This window comes from Typha angustifolia, chromosome 13 (assembly GCF_048772165.1).
Source record: "Typha angustifolia cultivar Huaian chromosome 13, ASM4877216v1, whole genome shotgun sequence".
Taxonomy (NCBI): domain Eukaryota; kingdom Viridiplantae; phylum Streptophyta; class Magnoliopsida; order Poales; family Typhaceae; genus Typha; species Typha angustifolia.
In genome coordinates this window covers 10095462-10112251 of record NC_133251.1, presented here as the reverse complement: position 1 = coordinate 10112251, position 16790 = coordinate 10095462, and the positions used below count along the sequence as shown (strand labels likewise).

General features: G+C 34.6%; 1 long non-coding RNA gene and 5 other non-coding genes across 6 annotated transcripts; all 6 read left to right on the top strand.

Moving 5' to 3' along the window:
- Nucleotides 1-10061: 10061 nt before the first annotated feature.
- Nucleotides 10062-13284, top strand: LOC140774792 (uncharacterized). Its single transcript, XR_012106647.1, has 2 exons — nt 10062-10521; nt 10671-13284. It is a non-coding gene; the product is annotated as an uncharacterized lncRNA (long non-coding RNA).
- Nucleotides 10435-10525, top strand: LOC140775205 (small nucleolar RNA SNORD96 family). Its single transcript, XR_012106695.1, has one exon. It is a non-coding gene; the product is annotated as a small nucleolar RNA SNORD96 family (small nucleolar RNA).
- On the top strand, nt 11075-11165 carry LOC140775207 (small nucleolar RNA SNORD96 family). The gene has a single exon (XR_012106697.1). It is a non-coding gene; the product is annotated as a small nucleolar RNA SNORD96 family (small nucleolar RNA).
- LOC140775208 (small nucleolar RNA SNORD96 family) lies at nt 11714-11804 on the top strand. Its single transcript, XR_012106698.1, has one exon. It is a non-coding gene; the product is annotated as a small nucleolar RNA SNORD96 family (small nucleolar RNA).
- Nucleotides 12357-12447, top strand: LOC140775206 (small nucleolar RNA SNORD96 family). The gene has a single exon (XR_012106696.1). It is a non-coding gene; the product is annotated as a small nucleolar RNA SNORD96 family (small nucleolar RNA).
- Nucleotides 12999-13089, top strand: LOC140775210 (small nucleolar RNA SNORD96 family). Its single transcript, XR_012106699.1, has one exon. It is a non-coding gene; the product is annotated as a small nucleolar RNA SNORD96 family (small nucleolar RNA).
- Nucleotides 13285-16790: the final 3506 nt, after the last annotated feature.

Genomic DNA, 16790 nt, shown 5'->3' with positions numbered 1-16790 from the left:
CGAGAGTCTCTACTGCGATAGGATCTCCCTCCATCCCTCATGCCTTACCCTCTTCGTGCACGTCGACTTCATCGTCGGCCTTCTCGACGCGCTCGCAAATTGGGCAAAGGCGTCCGGGCACGAGATTTGAACCGCTGAGGTCGTGGTCTTTGCCCTCCTTAGTTATGGCTGTGGCCCTTGCCCTTCTTGGCTATGGCCGTAGCCTTCCTCGGTTGTCACCATGGCCCTTGCCTTCCTTGGCGACATCGATCCCAACGACCTCCTCTTCCTCACCTTCGCCACCATTTATGTCAGACTCTAGTGGCGCCGCTGCTCGAAAGCAAGCAATAACGAACTTCTCTCAGGGCCTCCGAGGTGGCTGGTGGTGGGCAACCTCTTCCAAGTGACCTATGCATCTGGTATTGCGCATTGTTCATGTACAGGCCCCATCTTCACCCTCTGCACTAGCGCATGCTCATCATCATCACTAAGGTGATCGATGAGTTCAACTCTTTGTCGGCGACATCGACCGTTGGAGAAGATCTCATCGGTGGTGATCTCATCGGTCATTGAAGTCATAGCTAGAGTCATTGTTGTCGTCGACTACATCGCCACTGTCGTGATCCTAATGCACAACTTGTTAGGAGTATAGTTGATCATTACGTATTTTCCATCACCACCATTATCCGTTTGATTTTACCCCAAAGTTTAAAGATGACATTATAACTTAAAAAAGTTTAGGGGGGGTCTTCGTGAAAATTGTGTATACTTTAAGAGGGTGTCAATGTAATTAACCCTAAATCAAACCTAAAAGTAATATAAATAGTTGTAGTAATAATAAAATAATAATAATAATAATATGTAAATAAATATAAAAGAAAAAGAAAAAATTATTGCATGACATATTATAATAATAATATATGAACAAAATTAAAAAAAATAAAAGAAAAAATTTTGCTGCATGGCACGGCGTCGTTTCATGCATGGTTATGGGTCGCACTAAGGGCGCCACGTGCCCCCAACCACCAATTTGGCCAATCGGGCGGGACGAGCCAGTTAGCCACGACAGGCCCCGCCGCAGCTGTCACCATCCTTCCTCCCCATCGTCTTTCCCCTACTCTCTCTCTAAACCTCTCTCTTCTTTTTCTCTCTCAAACTATTTCTCTCCCCTTTGTCGATGCCACCTAGCTGTCGTCAATGTCGTCGCCTCCACCGAGGTGAGCCTCCTTCTCCCTTCTCTCATCTCCTCTTTTCTCTCTTCTCTCTCAGGTTCGCCAGAACTGAGCCGCCAGCGAGAAGCTAGCCAGTGGCCAAGCCCCTCCCCGTCGGCCCGGCACCTCCTGCTCTCCTCTGTTCCCTTCTCCTTCTTCTCTTATCTTCTTTCTTTCTTTCTTTCTTTTTTCTTCTTCGTCTTCCTTGATTCCTCCTCCTCTTTCTGCAATAGTGCTAGGGTCAGTAATGTAGCAAAGGGGTTGCTATGTCTTTTTTAATTTCTATTAATTATATACTTTATTTTCTAAAGTTAATGTCAATTAGTTTATTTAGATAGTTAATTATTTTGATAATTTACACTCACTAGTATAGTTATTAGCTAAGTATTTTAGTATAATAATTTATTAATCATAATTATAAATATTTACATATAAATGTATCTATAGTTTAGCCATTGTTTATTAGATTGATGCATAGAGTTTAATTGATAAGAATCTTATATTTATATTTATATTTTATGTAATTATTAGCATCTTATTAGTGTCTACTACTTTGTATAAAATGAATTAGCTTGCATATTATTCTTGTGTAATAGGATAATGACTATTTTACATATTATTAATGATTAATTAAACAAGAGTAAGTATCATAAAATAATTATTAATCAGATTATATTTATAATTATATTTTACAAATCATATATATGATCGTTCTTGGTTGTATTAAAAAAGAGATAAATTATTATATACTTACACTATAATCAGCAAACTATGATTATTATTAAATAAATATAATTATGGTAATAGCAAATTGATATTATCATAATTAAATTTATCCAATGAATCTAATTAAATTTAAACTAAAGAAACTATCATTGTTTACTCAAATGGATCTCGAATCCCTTATTTAAAACCTCATGGATTTTGCTAGCGTTGAAATGACACTTGGTTCCTCTATTTCTTTATCCTCTCTTCATTTTACCTTTGTAGCAATAAAACACCTGTCTAAATTACTTATGTTATTTAGTTAATCTAAATTAGAATTTTAGTTATTTAAAATTTCAACAATATATATTTAGTAATATGGTTATTAGATAAGTATAATTAGTGCAATTTCAGTTGATTATAATTATAGATATTTGTACATAAACATACTTATAACTTCATATATTTTTATTAGATTAATACATGTCTTTAAAATTAGGTGTATATATATATATATAACTTATTATACATTATTATGCATGTAATAAAATAGTAGGCTTACTTAATGTTTATATTACATGATTAAGTAAAGATTATTTTATATGCAACTCTTAATTTGTTTAGTAAGAGTAATATTGACAAAATAATTAAAGTATAATTATAGAATATATGTCCTTGTATTTTAAATTATATTATTGTACATGTAGCTCTTTTATTTTATTTTTATCAAAAGAGATTGACTATTATATACTTAATATATAATTAGCAAACTATGGTTTTATAAATAATCTACAATTAGAATAATAATGTATTAACATGATTATAATTAAATATATGATAGAAATCAAATCATTTAGTAAAAACAAAAAAAAGAAATTCAAAACCTAATAAATCATCATATGTTACACAAACGGATCGTAATTGGATAAATAAATAACTTTATATTACTTAAACATTTTCAAATTCCAACCCCCTTATTTGAAACCCCATGGACCTTGCTAGTGATTTGTGAGATTGATTCGATAGACGTGAGGGATACGTATATTAGGCCTTCTGATCAGACGGTGAGTAATTTTATCCCTTAGACGTTTTTCTCAAATTAAGATATCTTATATAGTATATATACATGTTTTAGCCTCCAGCATTATTATATGACCTTATCTAGAGATGATTTCAATCGAGCATATTCTATCATTCATTTGATTAGACTAATATGAGATATGAGTATATTGGTGATATATAGAGATGGTTGGAGATAATTATATTGTTATGACATTATGTCGAGATGATCTTTAGTATGAGTATGCATGTGATATACTAGCATGAGTATACATATTATAGATGTATGATTCGAGATTGCATTATATTATTTTCCTCTTGACTTTCTTACCACCTAAATTCTTGATATGCATGACTTGTTATAGTATTGGATATATGCATGTGTTCGAACGTATATTTTGCGTTCTCTATTTTTGCGAACTTGATATAGGCATTTGCAAGGGCGTTCAAACGCGACCTACAAGAATTTTCTTTTAATAAAAATAAATAACTAATACAATAAGAAAAGATTCTAACTAAATATATCAGATTATGACTGAAATACCCTTAGCGTGTGATAGGGTATGCTTTGAGCCTACGGGCAGGATATTGAGATTGGGTACTAGGTGTTGACTATGCATAGTGGTCTAGTATGATGATGATTTTTAGAGATGATATTGATGACTGAGATGTTGAGAAATGCATATAATTTCATTATCATTTGATATACCTGATTATTGAGTAGTTAATATACATCATGTGGTTGCGTTTGATATCAACATAGTTATGGTCGACATGTATCATATGTGTCATATTTAAAAGAAAGTTATGATGATGGTATGACATAGAGATTGTTTATATATTATTAAAAATTATATACTTTAATCAGTTATAATATGACATCTACATTTCATTTATATATTATTATTGAGGATACATTCATATACTCATTCATGACATAGTGCTCCCTATGTGATTCATAATACATCACCGATTCGGGGTAAGGTCTATTCACCGAACCTTTTACTCATGACTCTCTTTATTTTCTTTTCTAACCCCCTCAGATATGTGATACGTGATAGCGACTTAAGATATCCTGAGAAGATATTTTAGGATTATAGTGTACTTATGTATCAATTGTTTTAGTTGCATCTTAATAGTTTATCATGACTTATGTGGGCCCTACCAGATTATGTAGTAGTCTACTGTATATTATTGTAGACTTGAATATTCGTATGTTAACAGATTTTATTATTTGATGATGTCATGATAATATGGATACAGGAGTGTATTTGGGCGTGACAAGCCCCACCCGACTTGTCGCATGGCAGTTAAAATCATTATACTTAATAAATATTAGTTTCTTGTCTCCTCTATCCTCTCTCTAGTCTCTCTACCCTAATCTCCCCCCTCCCTCTTCACCAATCGGCCACCTCTACCGTTGTCAATGTTTCTCCTAACTTCTAATCTCCCTTGTTTGCCGAGTCCTCCCTCTTCCTTGGGATCTCAACCATTTTTTTCCCTTCATCTTTATCTCTTAAACAACATCAACCATCCACCCTCATCTCCATTATTATCCATAACCCTATCATCCACACTACCCGTCACCACCACCTTCATCCGCACTATAATATAATTTCGTCCCAATTTAAATTCGTATCTGCAAAGAGCGTAAATATTTAAAACGTAAATTAAGGAGTTATAGATCAATTCCACTTAGTTTCGTAATTTTTTAACTACGAATTCTCTATTGCGTGGACTACTTTCTACAATTAATCTAGATCTTAAAGGGATCGTTCAATAGTCCTCTATCACGTGGTCTCTCTCTCTTATCTTTGGCCAACTAGTGAAACCATCATAGGGGTTTTAGTGTGGAAAATCTAGTTGCATTTTGTTACGTGATCGTTTAACTCAAGGTTTCGATGGTTTGAGCGAGAATGGTGGAGAAGGTCTATCCCAAAACTTCAATGGACTTTCATAGCATCTCCATGTTTGGATCCGTGAAGGAGGGTGGCCGCGTTGTGTGTGCGTGGTCCTCTTCCCCATAGGTGCCTATGTGTGGAGGTATAGAGTTCCTCTCTCCTACGCATGTGGATGTCTCCCCTTCTTCTCTTCTTTGTGTCATCATGAATCTAGTGGTCGGCATTCAGATGCGTGCCAATAAAGATTGGCTCTGATACTAACTTATTACAATCGACCTCGAAGAAGAAGGTTGTCAATCCAAGTAGTTAATTTGGACATAACCTAATATGAAACTTTCAAAAATAATAGAGATCATTCCAATTGTTGGAACTATCTACGATTCAGATATATTTTTCCTCCGAAAGTTACAAATCCAACGTAACCATAATCTCATCAATCCGGCATATAGATCAAAAGTTATAAAAAATAGTAACCAAATGTCAGGGGATGATAGGATGGACGTGGATGATATAATTAGGGTCATGGGAGATGATGAGGGTTATGGTGGATGCATTAGTATCTTGAATAAGATGAGGTGGGAGAAGGAAGCTTCTAGGTATGACTAGCCACTGGAGTGAGGAGGGAGAAGCGCCGAAGGATTATCCTCGACCGTAGAAGGAAGTTTAGGTTGGAGGAGAGGAAGGAAGAGGGAGACAATTGGCTCAAGCCTAGATGCAAAACAAATTCAATCGTCAATAATGCAAAGATGGTTGTTGAATGCGCCTGCCAGAAATCATCTTTTTTTTTTTTAAATCAAAGATAGAAAAAGATACAATTCAAAGTGGTCATGTCCAATCTAATTCGTTTAATAATCAAATTATATTTGTATTTATTACATCAACCCATTTAACCCACTTATAACAATTGTATTAAAAGAAAAATCAAAATCATTTTTAGATCAATCTAAAATTTAGTTCATATTAAAAAAATAGGCATGGAAAAATAATAAAATAGAAAAATATGGGACAAAAAATAAATCTACTTGGTTTCAAACTTGGTACAACCCAAAGTCATCATTCTGTTTGGTTCGCACAACCAAAAAATTATTCCGCTGACTCACCAACATATTTATAACATGATAATCCGTTTATAACACGATAACCCAATTAACATATTTATAACATAAGAAAACACATTAATAACATGAAAAAAAACTAGTTTATAACATAAAAACTCATTTATAACCCAAATAAGTATGTTTATAACCCGAATAACTTATATAAATTTAAATAACTTGTGTCACCCAATAACCCCTTTATGACTTGTGTAACTTGCGTAATAAACTAGTCATGTTTGTGTTTATGTTATCATGATCTAACCAAAACCCAACCCAACTTGTACACAACTAACCCGACCTAATTGTCATTTATTATCGAAAGACAAGAGATTAAACTAGTTAACTCGTATCATTTTACCAAAATTAAAACAATAGATGTTTTCACTAAAAATAAGTCAAGAATATGCTAGACCTCTGTGTTGCATATGTTTATATTGCAAGAATTAAAATTCATCCTAAGGTTGGATATTAACTCATCATATGTGACTAATATTATGAAAAGTGACTACGATATATGAGCGGTCATATGACTATATTGTGTCTATACAGTTAGTGGCTACACTATAGCAATAAAATATTTTAAAAATAAATTATGTATAAATTACATATTTACTTTATAGAACATGTTAATAGGTAAAAGTTGTAAAGTAATATATGAATATCAATTTTATAATATTTTATTCATTAACTATATTATTAATATATAATTACTCAATAAATATTTTCAAGTATGATAAGTTGCATGAACAAAATTAATTAATAGAAAAATATTAAGAAGTGTATCTCATTATTATGACATAATACTTTAATATAAATATGAGGGTGAATATGCATATACAAATGTTGGTGGTCAATATGTTAGTGATATGCATGTGCAATCTATATATGTGGCTTTGTCGAATCACATATGATGACCACATAATGTATTTGTGAGGTGGTTGACCTATTGCCTCCACTTATGCAACTACATATGTGATCAGTATAGCTACTTTTTAAAATAGTGAATGTTACAATTATACCTAATAACTAATAGTCACTTTAAGGCAAAAGATACTCAACCATTTTGTTGTATAAGGCAAAAGATACTCAACCATTTTGTTGTATAAGGCAAAAAATACCCAGTAATGTGTTTTAGCTTATGACAGAGTGGTAGCTCACCTATATAATTGACCAAATATAGCGTATATTTAATATTTCTATAATCAAAATGCACAATCTGATCCATGCAGTATATCCTCATCAATCTCCTGAGTAAGAGGATAAACTACTCATTATACCAACTAGGTGAGTGAATGGTGGATTAAAAATGAGGAGAAAAAAAAAGAGATATAGTACTTGGTGAAGTCTATAAGTATTAGAGACTTTTCTAACTGCCATCTAACTTAAGGCAGTTGGAAGGTACCGACATGTGACCTAAGAGGTCATAAGTTTAAATCCACCTCTAAGCAATTTGTTGTGGGCAAATTGTTTGGGTGTTGGTGGTTTGACTTAGCTCAGTTTAATGGCTCAACAATGTGTTGACTTAAAAGAATAGTTTGTCGATACGATAGCTAAGAGCAATAGCTCAGTGGTACAATGACTTGGAGCTTAGATTGGATGGCTATGTCTATCGGCTAAAAACTTAGTAAGGCTTAAGTGCTTTTGTATTAAAGAAGGATTGATTCTTTATCTAGCCTATATCTAGAAAAAAAGACATAGCCAATTGGGTTTGTATTTATTAAAGTTCAATTTGAGTAAAGATTGTGGATGTCAGAGGTACAATAAGTAACGAACATGATCAGTGACAAAATCGTGGATGCTGGAGCTTTATGAAATTTAGGAAACTTTGTTTTTGTTCCTTCATCTTCGTGTAGTTGGTCATTTGTTAAGATACTTTTCTTGCACCCTAGTCATGCTTAATATGGTAGTAATAAGATCATCATGACATTAATGGCATATAATATAATTTTAAGGTCAACACATTTTTTTAGGTAATTGGTGTCAATAGCTGATCATTGAGGATATTTATGGCAAATCATCAAGTAACCAGAAAGTGTATAATATATAATGGAGTGCCACACAATAATTTTATAATTTTTAGAGCAATCTTGAGATTTTTAGTGACTTTTATTAATACCAAATGCTATTTTTGGGCTTATTAGTGCACATTAGCCCGTCAAATAAAGCTCAAATTGACATTGATGTACCATAGTGTAAGGTATATTATGTGTTTCAACTTGGGTTTAAATCCTAGGTTTTACAAGTTCAAAGTTTTAATTATATATATATATATATATATATTGAAAAACTGAACCGAGATGATTTAATATTTATTTTTAAAAAAAATTGAAAAAATTGAATCTAGATACTTGCTTAACTGTTTACATTCGTTGGTACATACAAATAGTGAAAATGCAAATTATACTAAAACCGAGTAATGCACACTTTTTAACTTGATCAAATAGTTGTGAGGAATCTCTAGATATAAATTGAAAAGTTAGAAGACCCATAATATGTGGAAACATCAAAGGAGTATCTTAGAACATATTATACTTTTTAAAAGCAATTCTAAAATTTCTTTTTAGTATCGGAGCATAATACAATTTGCACCTTTATTAAAGCAAGTGGGACAATTGTTAAAGATTTGGATGGCATAAAAAGTATAAAACATCTGAGATAATTTGTTTGTTAGATCAAGTTGATCGGGTATGAATTTTTCTATAGGATATTGAGATTAATATTGACAGATCTATTGAGTTGAGATGGAGAGCATAAAGGAAAAGAAAAAAGGGAGAATAGTAGATAGAGAAAAAATAAAGAAAATTTTTTCCTCATCTTATTTGAATGTAACCAAGAAAAAAATATTTAATGTTATATTCTTCATATAATATTTAATTATTAAAATAAACTAACCGAAACTATATATTCATAATAGAAGTAATGTAGATACGCTACATATTCAACAATGTATTTTTAGTTGAAGCAGTCTAAAAATTATAAAAAGAAGCCAATTTAATACTCTCAATCTTGCTAGAGAATAGCCTAAAGATTCTCTAATAGTGGGGTATCGCTATCCCAACAAACACTCATATCCAATCCACTATTTTATTACCCTCTCCAAATGCATGTTTAAACTCAACAACACCAAATTTACACAATTAGTTTTAATAGTCTGCTATGGTGCCCTTGAGTCTCTAAGGAACCGCCTAACTCATCTTTCAAGATCTTTACCAACTCCTCAACATTAGTCTCAACAATGGCTTTCACCTCAGCATCGTTGCCTTCTCAAAGTCCCAGTAAGACTGCACGAGCTTCAGTAAGGATAGAGGAATTATTTGCTGTGGTTTTAATGGTTTTAACGACCACCTTAAAGCGTGTCTCTATTTCCGGTCATCACAGCAGCACTATTTTGATAATTATTGACATTAAACACTCCATATGTATTGATCTTGATCCACCTAGCGGGAGTTATAATATCTAATATTTAATCATTTTTCTTTAAATTATTTAATAAAATCTCAAAAGATTAAATAAATAATATAATAGAACAGAAAAATATTTAAAATATAAAAAAGTATAAATAGTATATATATATATATATATATATATTTTTTTTTTCTCTCTATTGCTAGAAAGACAAAAATTGTCACATAGATGCTCTTCTTATCTCTTCCATTCTCACCTAAAAATTCAATCCAAAAAAAAGAAAAATAATTCTCTTCTGTAGTCCCCATTCTCTCCATTGAGATAGGGTGCAAGATTGCTTTCATAAATTTAGAGAAAAAGTGCATTTTTTGGGGTCAAAAAGTGGTCTAAAATGATTGGAGAACATTCTGCACCGTCGGATTTCTTACTGATGGAGCAGATGTATGATTAAATCTTAATAGACGTGAATTCATATGAGCCGTTTGATCAAAATCTGATAGCTCAAATCAACCCTAGTCTCTGCAGACATCCCTCAAAACCCTAGCCGTCACTCCAGTTTATCCTCAAAAGATAAAATTCGAATATGGCCGTTTGATCAAGATCCGAAGGGTAATATTCGAACGAAATAAAATAAAGAAGAAGAAGAAAAGTAAATAAATAAGAGCTGCGATTTACTGTAGCCCTAATTAAGGCTACAACGCCGCAGCTTCAAAAAGAGGACATTAACTCTCACTTGAGGCAAAAACCCTACTCTCTGTATCTCTCTTCGTCTCGCAGCTAAAACCACCTCCTTCCTCCCTCCTCACATCAGCCGCTCCACCCCCAAGCCCTAGCCGCCACTTCTAACACGACCTTCCTCCTCCCAGTCTCCCACCTAAACCCGAGCTTCATCCCCTCCTCTTCTCAGAAGGAAAAGAAGAAGCCTTGAAGCTCTCGCCGGCCCCTTCAATTCCTCCACCGGCAACCAGCGGTCACCCCACCCTGGTGGGCCCCCTCCTCCTTCATCTGTTCTCCCTCTCAATCTCCTCGAAAAATAAGAAAGAAGGAACAAAAAGAGGAAGTAAGCCGCACCAGCCCTGACCTATGATGATAGCTTATTCAATCATACCATCTTTCGGGACTGATTGGCTTTTCATAGCCATGCTGCTATTCTGCAATTCTGAGGTCATTATGATGATGCGCAAAGTAGCTAGTTTTAATAATACTTTCATGCATATCTTGAGAAATGCCTCTTGTTAGTATGTTTGCTCAAATTTGGTTTGCAAATGGCGTGAATTGAATCTTATCAAGTGAAGCATGATCTTGAAATGTAGGAAGGCTCAATCAAGCAAGACTTGTGTACAACCAGTCAGCAATGCCTCTTGCACTAGGAAAGCGGTTAAGTTTATGATGTTTACCATTTAGTGTTCCTAAATCATAGGTGTCAGGTAAGAATATACAAAAGAATATATTAAGTTGAATGACAATAGTCATAGCCCACGAGGAAGGTTTGGATTCAAACTTAGGAACATACAGAGATAATTTAAGTTACTATTTCTGCGCCTGCCATTTTTTAAACTCATTTCTCTTAATATCCTTGTTTTTGTATGCTATTTTTGATGTCATTACCGACAACTTACCATTCTTGGAGTGACCCAGGAGAAATTAATCTTTTTTATTTTATTTTAATGTGGGTATTTTTGTCCTGTTCTTTATTTATCATCCAATTTTTGTGCTCTGACCGATGATGATAGCTTACTCAATCATACCATCTTTCGGGACTGATTGGCTTTTCATAGCCATGCTGCTATTCTGCAATTCTGAGGTCATTATAATGTTGCGCAAATTAGCTAGTTTTAATAATACTTTCATGCATATCTAGAGAAATGCATTAGTATGTTTGCTCGAATTAGGTTTGGAAATGGCATGAATGTAATCTTATCAAGTGAAGCATGATCTTGAAATTTAGGAAGGCTCAATCAAGTAAGGCTTGTGTACAACCAGTCAGTAATGCCTCTTGCACTAGGAAAGCGGTTAATTTTATGAGTTTTGCAAACCATTTAGTGTTCTTAAATCATAGGTGTCAGGTAAGAATATACAAAAGAATATAATAAGTTGAATGACAATAGTCATAGCCCACCAGTAAAGTTTGGATTCAAACTTAGGAACATATAGAGATAATTTAAGTTACTATTTCTGCGCCTGCCATTTTTTAAACTCATTTCTTTTAATATCCTTGTTTTTGCATGCTATTTTTGATGTTGATACTGACAACTTACCATTCTTGGAGTGACCCAGGAGAAATTAATCTTTTTTATTTTATTTTAATGTGGGTACTTTTGTCCTGTTCTTTATTTATCATCCAATTTTTGTGCTCTGACCGATGATGATAGCTTACTCAATCATACCATCTTTCGGGACTGATTGGCTTTTCACAGCCATGCTGCTATTCTGCAATTCTGAGGTCATTATAATGTTGCGCAAATTAGCTAGTTTTAATAATGCTTTCATGCATATCTAGAGAAATGCATCATGTTAGTATGTTTGCTCGAATTAGGTTTGGAAATGGTATGAATGTAATCTTATCAAGTGAAGCATGATCTTGAAATTTAGGAAGGCTCAATCAAGCAAGACTTGTGTACAACCAGTCAGCAATGCCTCTTGCACTAGGAAAGAGTTAAGTTAATGCGTTTTGCAAACCATTTAGTGTTCCTAAATCATAGGTATCAGGTAAGAATATACAAAAGAATATAATAAGTTGAATGACAATAGTCATAGCCCACTAGGAAGCTTTGGATTCAAACTTTGGAACATACAGAGATGATTAAAGTTACTATTTCTGTGCCTGCTATTTTCTATATTCATTTCTTTTAATATCCTTGTTTTTGCATGCCATTTTTGATGTCGTTACTGGCAATTTACCATTCTTGGAGTGACCCAGGAGAAATTAATCTTTTTAATTTTATTTTTATGTGGGTACTTTTGTCCAGTGCTTTATTTATCATTCCATTTTTGTGCTCTGACCGATGATGATAGCTTACTCAATCATACCATCTTTCGGGACTGATTGGCTTTTCATAGCCATGCTGCTATTCTGCAATTCTGAGGTCATTATGATGATGCGCTAATTAGCTAGTTTTAATAATACTTTCATGCATATCTAGAGAAATGCCTCTTGTTAGTACTTTTGCCCAAATTAAGTTTGGAAATGTTATGAATTGAATCTTATTAAGTGAAGTATGATCTTGAAATTTAGGAAGGCTCAATCTAGCAAGACTTACAAGCAGTCAGCAATGCCTCTTGCACTAGGAAAACGGTTAAGTTATGAGTTTGCAAACTATTTAGTGTTCCTAAACCATAGGTTTCAGGTAAGAATATACAAAAGAATATAATAAGTTGAATGACAATAATCATAGCCCACTAGGAAGGTTTGGATTCAAACATAAGAACATGTTAGAGATGAATTAAGTTACTATTTCTATGCCTGCTATCTTTTATACTCATTTATTTTAATATCCTTGTTTCTCTCACATACTAATTTGGCTGTCATTACCAACAACTTACCATTCTTGGAGTGTCCCAGGAGAAATTAATCTTTTTTATTTTATTTTTATGTGGGTATTCTTGTCCTGTGCTTTATTTATCATTCCATATTTGTGCTCTGACCGATGATGATAGCTTACTCAATCATACCATCTTTCGGGACTGATTGGCATTTTATTGCCATGCTGCCATTCTGCGATTCTGAGGTCTTTATGATAGTGCATAAATGAGCTATTATCAGAAATGCTTTCATGCACATCAAGAGAATGAGATTTTTATTAGTATATAATGAACACAACATTTTGTCAGCATCAGAAGTTATCTATGTTGATGCTGTTACAAACTCTACATCTGCTTTCTAGATTATATCTTATTTGAAAAGAATGTTTACATTTTCATTCCTCACATGTTCTTTCTATTTTGATCTGTGTGTTGATACCTCTTTCAAAATTACCATCTTTCGGGATTGGCAATCTATAGCAATGATGCTATGTGTAATTCTGAGGTCCATGTTGTATTGCTGTCATTTGATATTGTCATGATATTTTGTCTAAATTTGTGTTCTTTGAAACGTACTCAATTTTTATCTTGCCATATCACACATTAGGTGATTTATTTGCTTGACCCTAGTTGGTATATATTACTTTTATTAAACCTTTCATCGTTTTATTTGTTAAGTTTTATCCTCTTTCCCTCATTCTGGATTCTGGAAGGATGATTCCTATTGTGAAAGAAAGTTTGCTCCAGAAACTTGTGGTCTGTGCGTTAATCTACAGAAATGACATCCTTATGAATGGTGCTTGTCTTGCTACATTTTTACTGGAGTCATCAGTCCGTTCTAGTTGATTTCTATTGATTTTGATTGTTCATATGATCCATGTTTATATACAATATATTGTAGTGGCTAAGTAGAGAGCAATTTTTTTAATTTGTAATTAATATTTATATATATGTATATATTTTATTTAGTTACTGAAGAAATATATATATATATATATATATTTTTTTATTTAGTTACTGAAAAGAAGAAAAGGTGCCCCACTGGCTGTCCTGCAGACAGTAAAGACAACACGCACCGCCTTGGGTCTTGCCACTTGGCGGTCCAACATTGGGGGAAGTTTTTTCTTTCCCAGCAAATATTAGTTGTCTTGATATTAAAGAGAGCATTCAACTATACAAGGATTGATAATTAGGTATTAGGAATTTTGGGCGTATTGAAAAAAACAATTGATGTGTACTCTTTAGCTTAGCTGTGCCAACTTTGACAACTTTTGACAGTATTTCTTGTGATGGTCATCTTAGGTGTACTGTTTTGTGGAAGGATCATGAATGTAATCTCGGAAGTTTCAGAACTAATGGTTTTGGAATGAAGTTGATTGGAGATCAGGATGGAACGTTATGGATAGAATAGTGGAGCAAGGTCGAAGTAGGGCAAAATAGTAACTTATCGATGTTGCGGCGGTCGTCGGAGGGTCGCAGATGTCCAAGGTGGAGGATAGTGGCTAGGGTTTGGAAGGTCAGGGTATTTCTACGGCTATGATTTATTCCTAGAAAGGTAAGACGGTTACAATAAAAAATAAAAGACGATAAGAAATATTTGACTAAACTTAGATTTATTCAATGACACATGTCCACTCTTATTTATAGGAATAAAAAATTTCTAACGGATCAGATTTATATGCGAATTATTTGATTTATTTGAAATTCAATATAATATGATAAAACCAAGTAATTAATTCGACTTAACTTGACTTAATTTATATGGTCAAATTGTAACAATTCACTATACTTTCAACATTTTGTTTTCAATGTGATTAATACGCAAGCTGGAACTTTAAATTTACGTTGTGCTCGTAGGCTCATAGGTCTGTATGTAGATACGAGTTAGCTTGATAGTGCGGGCCTATTGGTTCATTCCACAAGTTGTCTTCGAGCTCTAAGTCGTGCTCATGGCCTTTGAACTAGTTCATGCAAGTTGATCAAATTAGATCGTGAAAATTTAGCACGACTTGAGATTTGTGCACTTTATATTTCTCACTCAATATCTAAAAATTTAACCTTAGGGTTGAATTTAGATTTCAGTCTAGGGGTGTTGTTATGGATTGCATGGACACTGGTGGTAGCTGGACAAGGTTGTGGGTAGATCATAGTTGTAGAAGTATCTCAATCTTTCAAATCCTAGCCACTACTTTTCATCAGCCACTCTATTATACGGTCGTCCCTCACCACCCTTTACCGTCCGTCACCTTTCAACGATCGTCGCAACGTCGATTAATTATTATTCTGTCCTACGTCGACTTTGCTCCACTATTTTAACCATAACATTCAATCCAGATATCTAATTGACTTCATTCCAAAGCAATTAGATTCGAGACTTTTGAGATTACTACCTCTCAAACTATAGCCGTCAAGGGGTCGGGGGACTTCATTCCAAAGCAATTAGATTCGAGACTTTTGAGATTACTACCTCTCAAACTCGACAGTAGTCGGTTTACGATCACCAACTATAGCCGTCAAGGGGTCGGGGGACTCATTGCGAGGCGCCACGGTCGTCGCTGTAGCCACCCGAGCTGAAGCTTGATATTTGGCTTCCACTGTTGCTTGTTGTCGCTTCGTCGTTGCAAGGATCACCTTGACGTTGACTATCAGCGGCTCACAACCTTGTCTAGTTGTTGTTGGTGCCCATCTAGCGCACAGCAGCGCCCTTAGGTCGATTTCTAATTTCAGCACTACGATTAGATTTTTGGTTATTTAGTAGGAAAGATAATGTGAACGTATCTAGAGGTGTGCTAAATTTTTGCGATCTAGTTCGATCAACTTGCTCGAACTAGTTGGAAGGTCGTGAGCACAACTTGGAGCTCAATGACAACTGGTGGAGCGAATCGATGAAACTACGCTATTGGAGTGATTCGTATTTGCATACAGATTTGTGGGCCTAAGGAGCACAACGTAAATCAGATTTAGTTCGTGTATTAGTCACCTTGAGGATAAGGTGTCGAAAGCGTGGTGGATTGTTATGATTCGACCACATAGGTTAAGTGGAGTCAAGTGAAGTCAAGTTAAGTTAGTTATTTAGCTTTATTTTATTATTTTAAATTTTAAGTAAATCGAATAATTTGTATGTGGATTCGATTCGATAGGGATTTTCACTCTTATAAATAGGAGTGGACATGTGTTGATAATAATCAGAGAAAGAATTTGTGTTTAGCCAAATATTTTTTATCGTCTTTATCTTTTATCGTAATTGTTATATCGCCTTATTTTTCTAGGAGTAAATCATAGCCATAGAAATATTTTGACTTTCCAAATCCTAGCCACCATTCTGCACTAGCAGCCACCCTACTATATGACCGTTCCCCACCACCCTTAGCCATTTGCTACCCTTTGACGACCGCTACAATGTCGGTTAATTATTATTTTGCCTTACTTCGGCTTTACTCCACTATTTTAACCATATCTTTCAGTCCGGATCTCTGAGTGATTTCATTTCAAAGCTATTAGATATGAGACTTTCGAGATTATTATTGTCAAAATCTTAGGATAATCCTATGAGTGGATCGTTCTAGATTTGGTTCGTAATAGATTAGGCTTGGGTGGCTGCAGCAGCGGCTATGGTGCCTTGCTGGTAGGTCCATCGGCCCCCGGCGTTTGCGGAAGAGACCATTGGCCCTACTGTAGGGGAGTAGCGGAGGCAGGAAGTTGCAGCGTAGCCACCCCGACGTAGGATAGCTTCCCATGGTGGAGGCTGTCGGGTTCGGCCACCTAAGGGTTGTTGGCGGTTGCGGTGGCCACTTGACGGTTGGCAGTCGTGGCCGCCGGCAGTCGTGGCCGCCGGTGGTCGTGAAAGCGTTGGAACCGTGGCCACTAGTCACAGATTTGCTGCAGCAAAATCCGTCGTCGTTGGTGATCTT